Source organism: Somniosus microcephalus, chromosome 5 (genome assembly GCF_052327205.1).
Source record: "Somniosus microcephalus isolate GS21.2 chromosome 5, FLI_Smic_1.0, whole genome shotgun sequence".
NCBI classification, from domain to species: domain Eukaryota; kingdom Metazoa; phylum Chordata; class Chondrichthyes; order Squaliformes; family Somniosidae; genus Somniosus; species Somniosus microcephalus.
The window spans coordinates 178233725-178250269 of NC_140991.1; positions in this window are offsets into that span (position 1 = coordinate 178233725).

The window sequence follows — 16545 nt, forward strand, 5'->3', positions numbered from 1 at the left end:
GAAGCCGCTTACAATCTAGCGAGTGAACAGGGGTTTGAGGAGGCAGACCACGGCCCCTGTAGAGAGAGGATAGAAAATCTGAGCCGGGCCCTCCGGAAGGCAAAAGGCATGGTATGCCTCATAAGCCCAAAGGCAGGTCAGGCAGATTTTATGGGGAACGAGGGGAGGACAGTTCCAATGTCACCGGTCGTGCTTAGGGACAACCCGGTTGAGAGAGAGGAGACCTCACGGCCACCACCCGTAGCGCCAAGCTTCAGCGAGGTTTGGCAGCAAGGCGGGGTGGAACTGGGAGTGGAGCCAGAGGTGGAGGCGGAGGTAGAGCAAACCCCGCGCGAGAGGTCGGAGCCGGGACCAATCTGCCCAGCGTGGCATCGGAGGTTCGGCCCACCCGCCAATGACGACAATGAGGGACCCCTCCAAAACCAGTTCATATTACCCTTTAACACCCAACAGCTTAGGGTTATGGTCAACCATATCCCGAAGCTCTCCGAAAAGGGAGACCCCTCGATCCACTTCAGGGAAATAGAGCAGACCACCAGCGTCAACGACTGCGATGACGCTGAGAAGGCCAAGATGCTGCTATTCTCCCTGGAGAGCAGTCTCTTCCAATCCCTCTCTGACGAGTGTAAAAGGGGGCAGAGCGGGTACAAGGAGCTTAGAGATGCGGTTCTGGAGGCCATGGGGATGGATGAGGGAAGTCCTTTCTCCCGCGTGGAGAAGACGATCCAGCTCCCAGGGGAAACCCCGCAGGCTTTTGCGGACCGGCTGTGGCCGGTGTACCGGAAGGCTTGCCCGGGGACGCCGGACCGAGCGTTCCTGAAGAGGGATTCCCTGGCCCATTGGCTCCGTTGCCTGGTGGCGAACAGCTTGCCACAGGTCCGGGCCAAGGCAGAAGCCTGGTTCGACCCCAAAGATCCCCAGACCACAGAATTCACGGTAATTAGGCAGCTCACACTGGCATACAAAAACGGTAGGGGAGCCGGTGCACACCCACCCAAGGGAAGGGTGCATGAGGTAAAACCCGGACCGGGTAGGAAAGAGTGACACCAGGAAGGGAGTAACCCCCCCAACACAAAGGCAAATTGTTACGGGTGCGGGAAGGATGGTCACTGGTGGAAGGAGTGCAAAAACCCTTGGAAAGATAACAAGGGAAAGAATTCCACAGCCCCAGCCCAAAAGGCGGAGGCAGGCATCACTCCCGCAGTGGTCGAGTCATTTTTGGACGCAATGAGGTCCATATTGACGGGCCAAGGGAGGGTAGCAGCCGCCACCGGTGCTCTGACCCCGTCAGCCGCATCCAACCCACAGCCCTGACTAGAACCAGCGCAGCCTGTCGACCTGTGTCCCCTTGAAAACAATGACGGGAACAGGCCCTGTGTTGAAATGCGGGTGGAGGCAGTGCAGGGGAGATATTCGGTGGACACTGGAGCTTCCAGCACGGTGGTCCATTCGGAAGACCCGACCAATCCATCCAGGTCTAACAAGGTCCCATTTAGCCTAATGGGATCTACTGGGAATGAGAAGGCTGGGGGAATGGCCAAACATTTGGCCATAGTTTTAGGAGCCCTCCCTACCACGTGGGAGGATAACCAAGGAACCCACGAGGTGGCCGAGCAGAGGGCTAGGGAGGGAGAGTTATGGGATCCCTGTAGAGCAGGCCCGGTAGCCGCAGCCCGGGACAAGGGAGGCGCACAGGGGGTAGTTTTGGCCCCGGACCTAAAGCGGGTCCGTGCCCAAGACCCATCTGTAAGGCCGTCCCGGTGAAGAAAGAGAAAGGGGAGCCCCTAGAAGGTCCGTTCGGGGCAGCGGACGAATCTTTAGCACAGGTTTCAAAACAGGCTGCTGGTTATATCAACCAGTGTAAGCTGTTTACACCCGAAATGGGAAAACAGCCAGTTGGGGTAAGGTCTGATGATAAAGATCCTCAGCCTGCAGCAGGAGCGAGTTCACAGACTGCACAGGCAGGTTTGCTTGAAGGGAGGGGCCATCCCGCCCATCGATTGGGACACTCCCCCACTCTTCTGGGATCCAGACGAGGGGGAGGGACCTGAGGGCGAAAACCCCACCCCTAACCCAGGTGTAGAGAGGGAGGGACCTGAGGTCGAAAACCCCACCCCGGACCCAGCCATGGGACCTGGGGGCAGAGAATCTCAGCTCGCAGCAACAGGCTGCGAAGAGTTACCTGCCCCTAGCCCAGGTTCGGGAGAGGTCAAGCCTGGGGGAGCAATGGTTCGGGTAAAAGGTCCATCGGCCAGGAAAGCCCCACCCGTCAAGGCCCCCAGATGGTCCCCATGGACGCCCCAGCCGAGAAAGCCATGGTCACCAGCCCTCCAGTTACCAAGGGCCGCCCCTCGAGTCAGGGAGAGGTCCAAGGACAAAGGTCCTCAGCCAGCAGCCATGGGCTGCGAGGGACCAACAGTGAAGGATGGTGCGGTCATGCAGGGGGTAGCTGCGAGTCGCAGTCCGACCAGGGATTAGCCTGGCCGCCCGGAGACAGGCGGTGGATGTATATAGTTTTAGTTTAAGCTTTAGTTTAAGTAAAGTGTAATTATTTAGCTTAAGTTTGGGTGTTTTTGATTTAAGTTAAATAAGGTGATGGGCAGTTATAAGTAAGTAGTCTGTTAAGAGTGTATATTTGGGTCGAGGTCGCGGGACCCGACCATGCTTCACCAAGCCAGAGAATCTCTTGGGGACCTGGCTGCATGTTTTTACATCTTTTTGCAGAAAGATTTTCGGGATGGAAGGGATCGTGATCCTATTCACCCTGATTGGGATGAGCGTCGAAAGATGAGGCGACGCCCAGGACTCCCACATCTGCGGGTATTCTGGAGACAGAGCGCCCATAGCGATCGATGGGAACGGTGAGCGGGATGCAGAGGAAACCGCCATCTACGTCCACAAGGGAAGGTGGCCAGGATGGCTGGGGTCCAATTCGTCTCAGTACTCCAGCCAAACCGGATTCACGTACGGGGAGGCCTCCCTCCTGTGCCCCAGGGTACGGGTCGTTACCACGAGGATCAGCGTCACCGTTGGAAAGCGAATATGTTTAACGTGTAAAGGACACATTCCTCTGGATAGGTGGTGGTGGCTCAGAAAGTTGAGCAAGGACATGAGGAACCCTGAAGTCGAGTGGGAACGGTTGGGGAACAACACCCATCGGATGATTACAGGGACTCATGGAGGATTAAGCGTGTGTTGGGACAAGTGGTGGGACCCGGACCAAGGGATTTATATCTGTATGTTGGGGTCAGAGAAGGTCTGCCCCGCAGGCATATCCATTGTTTTCCATCGGCAGTGGCATGACACCAGGAAGGGGATGAGGTGGGATGCCGGCTGGAAGGTGTGGGCAGTCCCATTCTCCCCGATCCCAGTCAACGCCACTGAGCTGGTAACCCGCCCCCGTAAGCCCCTGCCCATGGCGCAGGCAGCAAGGTTATCCAGGGAAGGTTGCCCCACCACCACCAAGGGACCAGGGAATGGGTTGGTACTAGTCCCCACCGATCAGATGCTGTACCAGGGGGTACACTACGCGGTAGCCTCCGTGATTTTAAATCTCACCGAGTTACATTTACCGGAGTGGCGCCCCAAAGAAATAGAGCAGCTATACCAGGCCCTGTTAAAGGACATGTTCAAGAAGTTTTACGAGTTCGATTTTGCCCATGTGGACAAAACTGAACTGTACACCACACACCGAGAGTTTTTTGGTAATGCAGGGAGACAAAGAAGGGAAGTATGGAATGATGTTTTTACTGTGTTTAATACTGGGTCCTCTGTCATCAACAGTTTAGATGACATAGAGCTGCAGACCCAGATAAATGGTTTAAAAACGCAGTTAAAGAAAATATTACTGGATGAGAACAAGGTAGTGGGCTCGGAGTTGCATGAGGACCAGGCCATGATGGTTCATTTAAAGGAGATCATAGCCGAGTTGGAAAAGCACGCAAAAATGGTAAATGCTCTCATAAAGGAGGACAGAAATGCTTCTGACCAGGCTGCGCAGAATGAGGTGTGCGTGTTATACGGGGCGTGGTTACGGGGCGAGGGCCGCATTAATCTGGAGGATTTAAAACAGGGTTTAGTCCCCTCCTGGATTAGCAACAAGCACCTCGCAGCCCTCCACCCTTTTGAAAATGCATTAAGCCCGTGTCAACTCCGGCTAGCCTCCGAAGCCTATCCAGTCCCCGTGGATTGTGGGCAGTCCAACCACACAATCATGGGAGTAGCAGTTAGGATGCCGGTCATGGGTAGGACAGCCCAACCCGTGCCGGTATACAGAGTGGAGAACATTGGAGTCATTCAAGGGGGTGCACACATTCGTTTCACAGCGGTCCCGCCTTACGCCATAAAGTGGGAGCACGCTATGACAGGTATTGACCTCTCAGGGTGCCGGAGCCAGGGAGCACACATAGTCCTGTGTCCTCAGCACTTGAATGCCTATTCGAAACCGCAGTGTAGTTTCTGAGCTGCTGGCGCAAAACCTGTAAATTGTACCATGGAGGCAATGGCACAAGGCCATGTTCCCCCGCAGGTAGCATATATAGGAGGTGGGACATATTGTGTCACCACCGGCGCGTCCCACTACCAGCATGGACAGCATAGCTGGTGTCTGGTTAGTGACAGCAGTTTCTGTTTTAAACCCGAGGCAGAAGTTCAAGTGGCCCAGGAGTGAATTGTCCCCATTCCTGAACCCTCCACTGTTCACCTCACTGTGAAGGAGAATTTTACGAATTTGCAAAAGTACGTAGCGCACTTTGGCTACGAAATTCCCCCTCTTCCTGAACACCTTACCAAAATACTCAAAGCCGTCATAGTTTCGCAGAAACATTTTTACACTCTAGAGCAGAAAACAGTAGAGATATGGACTAAGATATTGGATATTGTGATTCCACACTGGTGGGACATTTTCAATAACATAGAGGTGCCTTCGTGGATCAGATTGGCTTCTGACATTCTCGTGGTTTGCCAGTTAGGGATAGTGTTGTATCTAGTTTGCAATCAGTGTAAGGGAAAAGGTCAGTTGTTAGAATTCTGAAACTAGAAGATCTGGAAGGAACATTATGTAAAGGTGGAGGGAGATACGCCGGTTTAAGTCTTTTTCCCTGTATTTATGATGAAAGATTGTTGTTTTTTTGTGTTTGTTATTTTTAATAATGGCTTTTCTGTTGTTTTTTTTTGTGACGCATTTAATAAAGATGTGTGTACCAAGTGGTGCAGGGGTGCTGGACCCCCTCCATGCTTGGATGTGTGTAAAGTCTGTAATTTTATCCTATGTATGTTTATGTACACTACATTTTCGTGGAATGGGAAGTGCATGTGTCGTGGGTATGTTAGATAGATAATTACAGGGGAAAGTTGACTATGGAGGGTCAGAAAAATTTTGCTCACCTTAAAGGTATGATACTTCAAGCAAGTTTTAGTATCACAGGGGGGAGTGTAAGATTTGCAAAATTTCTACATTTCCCCAAAGGTTATTATTAATAAAAGGGACCCTGTGTGGACATTTTAAATCAAAAAGGATACCCAAGATGGCGTCCGCGCCTCGTGGCAGAAAGCCTGTGCGATTTTTAAAACTTGGACTCTGCGGCACAGGCAGCTCGTGGAGAAATCAAAACCAAAGCTGCAGTTTCTGTGAAGAGAGACTTTGCCGGAGCGGTATCAGTGAGGACCTGTGTGGGAAGCGCCGGCGGCGGCAGTGTTTAAAAGCGACCCCGAGGCAGCAGAGCAGCAGGTAGGCTCCGGAGCGGCATTAGTGCAGACCTGTGTGGGAAGCGGCGGCAGCGGCAGTGTTTAAAAGCGACCCCGAGGCGGCAGAGCAACAGGTAGGCCCCGGAGCGGCATCAGTGCGGACCTGTGTGGGAAGCGACGGCAGCGGCAGTGTTTAAAAGCGAGCCCGAGGCGGCAGAGCAGCAGGTAGGTGTACTAATCTCCGATCTCAGAGGGAGAGAAGTAAAAAGTAATCGAAGTGTGACATCACTAGAAAGCAGGTAAGTGATTGGTTGGTAAGTATTTCGCTCTTTGGAACTATAAACCATAGAGTTAAAGTTTATAAAGTCTCTGTGGTGTAGCGGTGACTGTTTATAAACCAGGGCCCTTAAATATACTATTTAACGGTAGTGTAATTGGTGGGATTGATTTGATTTAATTTAATTTAAATTAATTAAAGGGTAAGTCATGGCAGGACAGCCCGGCCCCGTTGTATGCTCCTCCTGCGCTATGTGGGCGCTCAGGGACACTTCCTGTGTCCCTGATGACCATGGGTGCAGGAAGTGTATCCAGCTGCAGCTACTGGCAGATGGCATTGCGGCACTGGAGCTGTGATTGGATTCATACTGGACCATTTGCGAGGCTGAGGACATCGTGAATAGCACATTTGATCAGTTGGTCACACTGCAGGCAAAGGTTGGACAGGCAGAAAGGGAATGGGTGACCAACAGACAGAGTACTAGGCACAGGCAGGTAGTGCAGGGGTCCCCTGTGGACATCCCCCTCTCAAACAGATACACCACTTTGAGTACTGTTGGGGGGGATGGCTTACCAGAGGAAGGCAGCAGCAGCCAACTTCCTGGCACCAGGGGTGGCTCTGCTGCACAGGACGGGAGGAAAAAGAGGGGTAGAGCTATAGTGATAGGGGATTCTATTGTAAGGGGAATAGATAGGCGTTTCTGTGGCCACAAACGAGACTCCAGGATGGTGTGTTGCCTCCCTGGTGCAAGGGTCAAGGATGTCTCAGAGCGGTAGCAGAACATCTTGGAAGGGGAGGGTGAACAGCCAGTTGTCATGGTGCATATAAGTACCAACGAGATAGGTAAAAAGTAGGATGATGTCCTAAGAGCGGAATATAGGGAGTTAGGAGGTAAATTTAAAAAATAGGACCTAAAAAGGTAGTAATCTCAGGATTGCTACCAGCGCCACGTACTAGTCAGAGTAGAAATAGAAGGATATTTCAGATGAATACGTGGCTAGAGGAATGGTGCAAGGGGGAGGGATTCAAATTCCTGGGACATTGGAATCGGTTCTGGGGGAGGTGGGACCAGTTCAAACCGGACGGTTTGCACCTGGGCAGGGCTGGGACCGATGTCCTAGGGGGAGTGTTTGCTAGTGCTCTGGGGGAGGGTTTAAACTAAAATGGCAGGGGGTTGGGAACCTGAGCAAGGGGACAGAGGAAAGGGAAACGATGATAAAAGCAAAAGCTATGAAGGAGAAAAACAAAAGTGGCAGTCAGAGAAATCAATGGTTTAAATCAAACATGGCCACAGTAAATAATAAATCTAATAGGTGTAAGAGCGTTAAAAAAACAAGCCTGAAGGCTTTGTGTCTTAATGCGAGGAGCATTTGTAAAAAGGTGGATGAATTAACTGCGCAAATAGAGGTAAACGAATATGATTTGATTGGGATTACGGAAACATGGCTCCAGGGTGGCCAAGGCTGGGAACTCAACATCCAGGGGTATTCAATATTCAGGAAAGATAGGCAAAAAGGAAAGGAAGGTGGGGTAGCATTGCTGGTAAAAGAAGGGATTAACACAATTGTAAGGAAGGATATTAGCTCTGATGATGTGGAATCTGTATGGGTAGAACTGAGAAATACCAAGTGGCAGAAAATGTTAGTGGGCGTGGTATATAGACCTCCAAACAGTAATGCGGAGGTTGGGGATGGCATTAAAAGGGAAATTAGAGAAGCGTGCAATAAGGGCACAGCAGTTATCATGGGTGACTTTAATCTACATATAGATTGGGCTAACCAAATTAGTAACAATACTGTGGAGGAGGAATTCCTGGAGTGTTGAAGAGACTAGGGTCCTAAATTTAAATAAAGGAAACTACGATGTTCTGAGGCGCGAGTTGGGTAGGATTGATTGGGGAATGTCACTTAAAGGGTTGACGGCAATGGCAAACATTCAAAGACCGCATGGATGAACTACAGAATTTGTTCATCCTAGTTTGGCATAAAAATAAAACAAAAAAGGTGACTCAACTGTGGCTAACAAGGGAAATTAGGGATAGCATAATATCCAAGAAGAGGACATATAAATTGGCCAGAAAAAGCAGTAAACCTGAGGATTGGGAGCAGTTTAGGATTCAACAAAGGAGGACAAAGGGATTAATTAAGAAAGGGAAAATAGAATGAGAGTAAGCTTGCAGGGAACATAAAAACTGACTGTAAAAGCTTTTATAGATATGTGAAGAGAAAAAGATTGGTGAAGTCAAGCATAGGTCCATTGCGATCAGAATCAGGGGAATTTATTATGGGGAACAAAGAAATGGCAGACCAATTAAATACATATTTTGGTTCTGTCTTCACAAAGGAGGACACAAATAACCTTCCAGAGATGTCGGGGAACATAGGGTCTGATGAAAGGGAGGAACTGAAGGAAATCAGTATTTGTAGGGAAATGGTGTTAGGAAAATTGATGGGACTGAAGGCCGATAAATCCCCAGGGCCTGATAATCTACATCCTAGGGTACTTAAGGAAGTGGCCCAGAAATAGTTGATGCTTTGCAGATCATCTTCCAGCATTCGATGGAATCTGGAACAGTACCCATGGATTGGAGGGTAGCTAATGTTACCCCACTATTCAAAAAAGGTGGTAGAGAGAAAACGGGGAATTACAGACCGGTAAGCCTGACATCAGTAGTGGGGAAAATGCTAGAGTCCATTATAAAAGATGTAATAGCAGAGCATTTGGAAAACAGTGACAGGATCGGACAAAGTCAATATGGATTTACAAAAGGTAAATTGTGCTTGACTAATCTACTGGAATTTTTTGAGGATGTAACTGGTAAAATAGATAAGGGAGAACCAGTGGATGTGGTGTATTTGGACTTTCAGAAGGCTTTCGATAAGGTCCCGCATAAGAGATTAGCGTGTAAAGTTAAGGCACATGGGATTGGGGGCAAGGTATTGACTTGGATAGAGAACTGGTTGGCAGACAGAAAGCAAAGAGTTGGAATAAATGGATCTTTTTCCGAGTGGCAGGCAGTGACTAGTGGGGTACCGCAGGGATCTGTCCTTCGGCCCCAGCTAATCACAATATATATTAATGATCTAGAGAAGGGAACTAGATGTAATATCTCCACATTTGCAGACGACACAAAGCTGGGTGGACGAGTGTGCTGTGAGGAGGATGCCAAGAAACTCCAGGATTATTTGGACAGGTTGGGTGATTGGTCAAAAGCATGGCAGATGCAATATAATGTGGATAAATGCGAGGTTATCCACTTTGGTGGCAAAAACAGGAAGGCAGATTATTATCTGAATGGCAATAGATTGGGAGAAGGGGAAGTGCAACGAGAACTGGGTGTCCTTGTGCACTAGTTGCTGAAGGTAAGCATGCAGGTGCAGCAGGTGGTTAAGAAGGCAAATGTCATGTTGGCCTTCGTAGCGAGAGGGTTTGAGTAGAGGAACAAGGATGTCTTGCTGCAGTTATACAGGGCCTTGGTGAGATCGCATCTTGAGTATTGTGTGCAGTTTTGGTCGCTTTATCTGAGGAAGGATGTTCTTGCCATGGAAGGAGCTCAGCGAAGATTCACCAGGCTGATACCTGGGATGGCAGGAATGACGTATGAGGAGGGATTGGGTCGATTGGGCTTGTACTCGCTGGAGTTTAGAAGAATGAGAGGGGATCTGATTGAAACTTATAAAATTCTGACAGGACTGGACAGACTAGATGCAGGAAGGATGTTCCCGATGGTCAGGGAGTCCAGAACCAGGGGTCACAGTCTAAGGATAAGGGGTAGGCCATTTAGGACAGAAATGAGGAGGAATTTCTTCACCCAGAGAGTGGTGAACCTTTGGAATTCTCTACCACAGAAGGCAGTAGAGGCCAATACATTAAATATATTCAAGAAGGATTTGGATATATTTCTTAAGGCTAAAGGGATCAAGGGATATGGGGAGAAAGCAGGGACCGGGTACTGAATTTGGATGATCAGCCATGATCGCATTGAATGGTGGAGCAGGCTCGAGGGGCCGAATGGCCTACTCCTGCTCCTATCTTCTATGTTTCTATGTTTCTATTTTGAAAACCAGACAGGACTTTGAATTATGTATTAGATCAAATTGTAGACAAATGAAAACCCAGTTAGGCCTATAGTTAAGGCCATCAAGCAGTTTGCATAAATAATCGGGAACAGATTAAGGAAGCCATCGAGGCTGGACAGGCCCATCAAGGTGTATTCATAACAAAACAAGTCAATTATCGGGCCAGTAGATGCGATTACCGGCCATCTAAAAACAATTAGTATAGATTTCTATCATTATTTAAAATAGCCCGCCAAGATTAATAAAAAGAACTAACCTGATTTGGCGCGCAGATAAGGGCCATCCGTAGGAGTATAATTGAAGGCCCTGAGTAGCAATCTCTCTCTTCTCTCTGGCCTCTCCTTGCTCCTCGCCCTCGTGGCTGCTGCTCTTCTCCCGTCCCGCGCTTACCACCTGGCCTCTGCCCGTGCCTTTCCCCACTCCATCTGGAAATGCCCAGGCATTACATCGGACACGGACAATCCAGGCCAGGCGAGGTGGGACACGATGAGGCGAGGAGGCAAGATGAATTGAGGAGATGAATTGAGGAGACGAATTGAGGAGAGGAACTCAGAAGACAATTGAAGACAAGCTTCGAATGATCGGGCCTTCAGTCTCAGCTTACCTGTGACTATCTTCATTTAAACTCAAACTGTCAGCCAAGGAAGAGGAATCATCAGCCCTGCAAGGTAAAGTACCCAAGCAGAGACTTTAATTTTGGGGTACTCGTACCTGGAAAACGCCCTTGCAGCACCCGGAGACCACGTGACGACGGCAGGCTCCAGAGAGCACAAAAAGCGAACCCCAAACCCCACCGCTGTTTTGAGTTCAGCAGATCTTTGATTGGTGAGCATGAATTCTGGCCCCTCATAGCTTAATCTGGTTAGTTATAGGGGGTGGGATAACGATAAGGGGATTGTTTAGATAGTTGTTTTCCCTCGATGTGCCGTGTGTTCCCCATTCCCTGTATAAGTATAGTTATTTGTATTCGCCTGTAATTATATACTAGTAACTTCTCGTAAGACTGTGTTATTTTTCTGTTTAATAAAATCTTGAGTTCTGCTTATATCCAAACCACCTGTCTACTCGAGTCTTTTCTGTATCGCCGCCTGTACCTATGTCCGGTGTCTAGAACCCAGGGGCGTGGGAGCGATTCGAACTGCTCACAAAACAGTCAGAGGCATAACTGACTGGACGTACGCGCCAAACACCACGACACGCCACCCCCTACAAGCCAGAGGTGGAGGCGGAGGTGGAGCAACCCCCGCCAGAGAGGTCGGAGCCGGGACCGATGTGCCCAGCGTGGCATCGGAGGTTCGGCCCACCCGCCAATGGCGACAATGAGGGACCCCTCCAAAACCAGTTCGTATTACCCTTTAACACCCAACAGCTTAGGGCTATGGTCAACCATATCCTGAAGCTCTCTGAAAAGGGAGACCCCTCAATCCACTTCAGGGAAGTAGAGCAGGCAGCCAACGTCAACGACTGCGATGACGCTGAGAAGGCCAAGATGCTGCTATTCTCCCTGGAGAGTAGTCTCCTCCAATCCCTCTCTGACGAGTGTAAAATGGGGCAGAGCGGGTACGAGGAGCTTAGAGATGCAGTTCTGGAGGCCATGGGATGAATGAGGGAAGTCCTTTCTCCCATGTGGAGAAGACGATCCAGCTCCCAGGGGATACCCCGCAGGCTTTTGCGGACCGGCTGTGGCCGGTGTACCGGAGGTCCTGTCCGGGGACGCCGGACCGAGTGTTCCTGAACGGGGATCTCCTGGCCCACTGGCTCTGGTGCCTGGTGGCGAACAGCTTGCCACAGGTCCAGGCCAAGGCAGAAGGCTGGTTCGACCCCAAAAATCCCCAGACCACCGAACTTACGGTGATTAGGCAGCTCACTCTGGCCTATAAAAACGGTAGGGGAGCCGATGCACACACACCCAAGGGGAAGGTGCATGAGGTAAAACCCGGATCGGGTAGGAAAGAGTGGCACCAGGAAGGGAGTAACCCCACCAACACAAAGACTAATTGTTACGGGTGTGGGAAGGATGGTCACTGGCGGAAGGAGTGCAAAAACCCTTGGAAGGATAACAAGGGAAAGCATTCCACAGCCCCAGCCCAAAAGGCGGGGGCAGGGATCCCTTCCGCAGAAGTCGAGTCACTTTTTGACACCATGAGGTCCTTATTGACTGGCATGGGGAGAGTAGCAGCCGCCACCGGTGCTCTGACCCCATCAGCCGCATCCAACCCACAGCAGTGACTAGAGCCAGCACAGCCTGATTTCCTGTTTTCTCTCTGGTATGATGAGTGGAGAAGTCCCCTTTTGGAGATGGAGGTAGAAAAGGTGACGGGGACCTATCTGTTGGACATGGGGGCATCATGCACCGTGGTCTACTCAGCTAACCCCACCACCTCGCCTCTCTCTAACGGGGTCCCATACAATCTGTCGGGGTTCACGGGTAAAGAACCGGCTGGCTCGTTTTCCATCCCACTCGCCATTCGATTAGGACCGCTCCGCTCCAAGTAGACCTGTATCCTGATGAAATGGGAAGTGGAGGGTGGAAGAGGGGTCCTGGGGGCCGACTTTATTGTAGGCCACGAGATCCTAGTGGATTTGAGAAATCATTGCCTTTGGGGGGCAGGTAAAGTAAAGAATGGAGAGGTAGTAGTAATCCCAGGAAAGGAAGGGGAGGGGACCCTCTGCACCATGAAGCCCAAAGAGGATTATAACCTCAGGCTCATGGTCAGTAACACCCCACCAGAGTTCCAGGCATTTGTGCAGGCCCACCTGGCCACATTTGCCACACACAAGCATGACTGCGGGAGGGTCAACGGGTTTGAGGTCAGCGTAGATGGGGACCCCATGGCCCGACCACAGAAACAGTATAACTTCCCCAGGGAAGCAGAGCCAGAGATGGAAGCAGCTATGTCCTCGTTAGTACAGCAGGGAGTTCTGAGACCGATAGCTACCCACGTGACCTCTCCATTATGGCTGGTCAGAAAGCCGGACAATTCCTGGAGGGCCATGGTGGACTATCGGGTGCTCAATAGTAACCACCCAGCCTGTGCACCCACAGTAGCAGCAGTTGCCAACCTCATAGGGAGTATTCCAGCATCCACGACCACTTTCACGGTGCTGGATATTTCCAATGGGTTTTGGTCCATCCCTCTAATGAGGGAGGATCAGTACAAGTTTGCATTTACGTTTAAAGGGCAACAGTACACGTGGAACTGCCTGCCTCAGGGCTTCCACAACAGCCCCAGCATTTTCCATCAGTGCATGGCCAACAGTTTAAGGGATTTTAGCCAGCCCAGACAGTTGGTCCAATATGTGGATGACCTGCTCCCATTCACTGATTCGAAATAGGAGCATGGTCCGCTATTGGCCGAACTGCTGGAGCTGCTAGGGCAGAAGGGTTTCAAGGTAAATCCAAAGAAAGTGCAGATCGGCCAGCAGGAGGTAAAATTCCTAGGCCTGACCGTGCGCGCTGGAGAAAGGGCCATAGATAAGGCTAGGAGGGAGGTGGTACAAGAGCTACCGGTCCCCAACACAGTAATGGGTGTGAGGTCCTTTCTAGGGCTAACCGGGTATTGTAGAGACTTCATGGAGGACTATGCAACCACCGCAGCCCCTCTGCTCCGACTCCTACACAATGGAGTGGAGTGGCTTTGGGATGAGGGTTGCCAGGCAGCATTTGTCAGGCTCAAGAAAGACTTGCAGGCCGCACCAGCTCTAGGGGCCATAGATGGAGGGAAAGAGTTTTTCCTGGAGGTAGCAGCTAGCGGAGACAGCCTGAGTGCTGTGCTGCTCCAATAGCATCACGGCCGGCTGCGACCGGTGGTCTACTCCTCCAGGATACTCACGGAAGTGGAGAGGAGATACTCCAACTGTGAGCGGCACCTCTTGGCCACACATTGGGCTGTGAAGAGATCACTGATCATCACAGGCACCTCTCTCTCACCTCACCCCTCCTCACCCATCACACACCCACCCAGATGCTTCTGGATGGGAGGATCAACGATGGAACAGTGAGCAGTGCCCGCATTGCCCGCTGGACCCTGCTCCTCTCACAGATGCATCTGAAGGTGAAGGGTCTCTGTGAGCCAAAGCTCGCAGCCAACCTGATATATCCTGGAACAGCCCAGCGGTGTTCCATCGAAGGGGTTTGGGAAGTAAACATAGGTTTACGGGCCGGGATACATCCCACAGGCCGCGAGATCTATGTAAACGGTTCCAGCACAGTACCTGCTGGCGAGCGTCTCACGGGGTGTGGAGTTTACAACCCAGAGGCAAACATTGCCCTGGCGATTAAGGTCCCCAACACCATGAGCGCCCAGCAGGCTGAACTGTCGTTACACACCCCGAAATCTTCCCCACCCCCTACACGATTTGCTTGGACAGCATGTTCACGTGCATTTCGTGTACGGAGTACCTGGCCACCTGGTACCGCCACGGATACACCTCTGCCGACGGGAGACCCCTCACAGTAAAACCCCTGCTGGAAAAGATCCTAGCAGCAGTCGGGGAGTGAAATAAAGAGTAGATTTGCCTTTCTAAATCTAGGCTTTATTAACCTTAAAAACCCAGCAGCACATCTTCAACACCCAGTCCCAACCAAGGCTGTAGAGAACTGAATTTAAGATGGCCACCACAAATCACATGACATCAACCACCAATGAGTTTACAGCATATATCTCAAGGCAGGAAACAGGCAACCAATTGCAATGCTTCTTACAAAACAAGAATAATCACCACAGGGAGGAAGGGAAGGTTTTCATCCACAAGGTGAAAGCCCATTCCTCCACAGAACCCCGCGGCCAAGGCAACCAGCAGGCTGACTTGCTCGCCAAGGAGGGGGCCCGCACAGGCACTTTCTGGGACCCATTTGTGTCCAGACCTATGGCAGCGGTCAGAGGTAGGGACGGGACCCAAGGGAGTGTAGGGGTAGCGTTAGCCCCGGACCTTAAGGCGGTCCAAGCCCAAGACCCCGTCCTCAAAGCAGTCCTCAGTGCAGTAACTGAAGGAAAAGGGGTAGAGGGTCCATACGGCACAGCAACCCTCTCCCTCAAAGAGGGCATGCTGTTCCGGGGGGAACAGTGGGTTGTGCCACAGCAGCACTGGAGGGAATTCCTTCAACTGGCCCATGAGGGTCCAGGAGCAGGACACCCCGGGCCTGAGACCACCTGGCAGCGGGTGGAACAGGCGGGATGGTGGTCGGGACTCAGGGACGATGTCCGCGAGTTCTGTGCAGGCTGTCTTGTGTGCGCTGCGAATAACCCCGACCCCCACAAAAGGAAGGTACCTATGGGACACGTCAGGAGAGTAGAGGGACCATGGCAGTCGATACAGCTCGACTACATCGGGCCCCTTCCCACCGCCCAGGGAGGCTATAAGTACTGCCTAGTCCTGGTGGATGTGTTTACCAAATGGGTAGAGGCCTTCCCCTGCAGGACAGCCACAGCTCTGGAAATTGGCTGGATCCTGGTCCGGGAAGTGTTCTCGAGATGAGGACTACCATAGTATGTGGAGTCTGACCAAGGGAGCCACTTCACCGGACAGGTGATGCAGAACACCCTTATGCTGTTAGGCATTGAGGGGAAATGGCACATGGCCCACAACCCCCAGTCATCAGGGATTGTAGAATGTATGAATCGGACCCTGAAGGAAAGGTTGAGGAAGGAGATGGTGGACTCGCCCCGTAAATGGGTCGAGGTCCTACCATTGGTTTTGATGGGGATCCGGGCCAGCCAGTCTAAATGCACAGGCTATTCCCCGTACGAGCTAATGACTGGCAGGGTTATGCGGACCCCCACCCATGTACTAGCCCCGGTGCTCACGGAGGGTCAGCTCAGAGAGGTAAACCGGGACAGGTTCGCCCAAAACCTCTTTGAGCACCTGAAGCAGGTCCACGAGCAGTCGGCTGTGAAGCATCGGAGTAACCGATTTCTGCTTGAACCCAGAAAGCACCATGAGTGGGAGGTAGGAGATCAGGTTATGGTAAGAAACTATGGCCTAGAAATTGGGTATGGCCCCGCTTGGGGCGTTAGAATTGGCGCAGCGCAAAGTTTATAGCCAGACGCAACTTATCGCCACCTGGCGCGGTATTGGGTTGCATCGCCCCTAAAGGTGATGAGGCGCGAATTCAGGTGTTACACGGGACTCCTAAGGCGCTAAACTTCCGGCGCAACCCAATTTCGGAGCAGACGGGCGCAGCGCAGGTGCTCTCAATTACCGATGACCACGAGACTTCCAGGCCAGCTCTTAAAGGGGTGGGCCAGTCAGCTTCAGCATCCACACTGCGCCTTGCAGGCCTCAGAATCGGCGCAGGCCCTTCTCTGGCGCTAAAAACTTGGACCAGATAGAGAAGGTGAGAGAGAGAGCAGAGCGCTTCACCAATGAGGCTCTGGAGCAATTGGTGGCCGCAGTGGAGCGCCGGCAAGATGTTCTCTACCCAGACAATGGCAGGAGGCCGAATCATAAGGACTCCCGACGAGCTTGGAGGGATGTATGCCAGAGGGTCAACTCCAGCAGCAT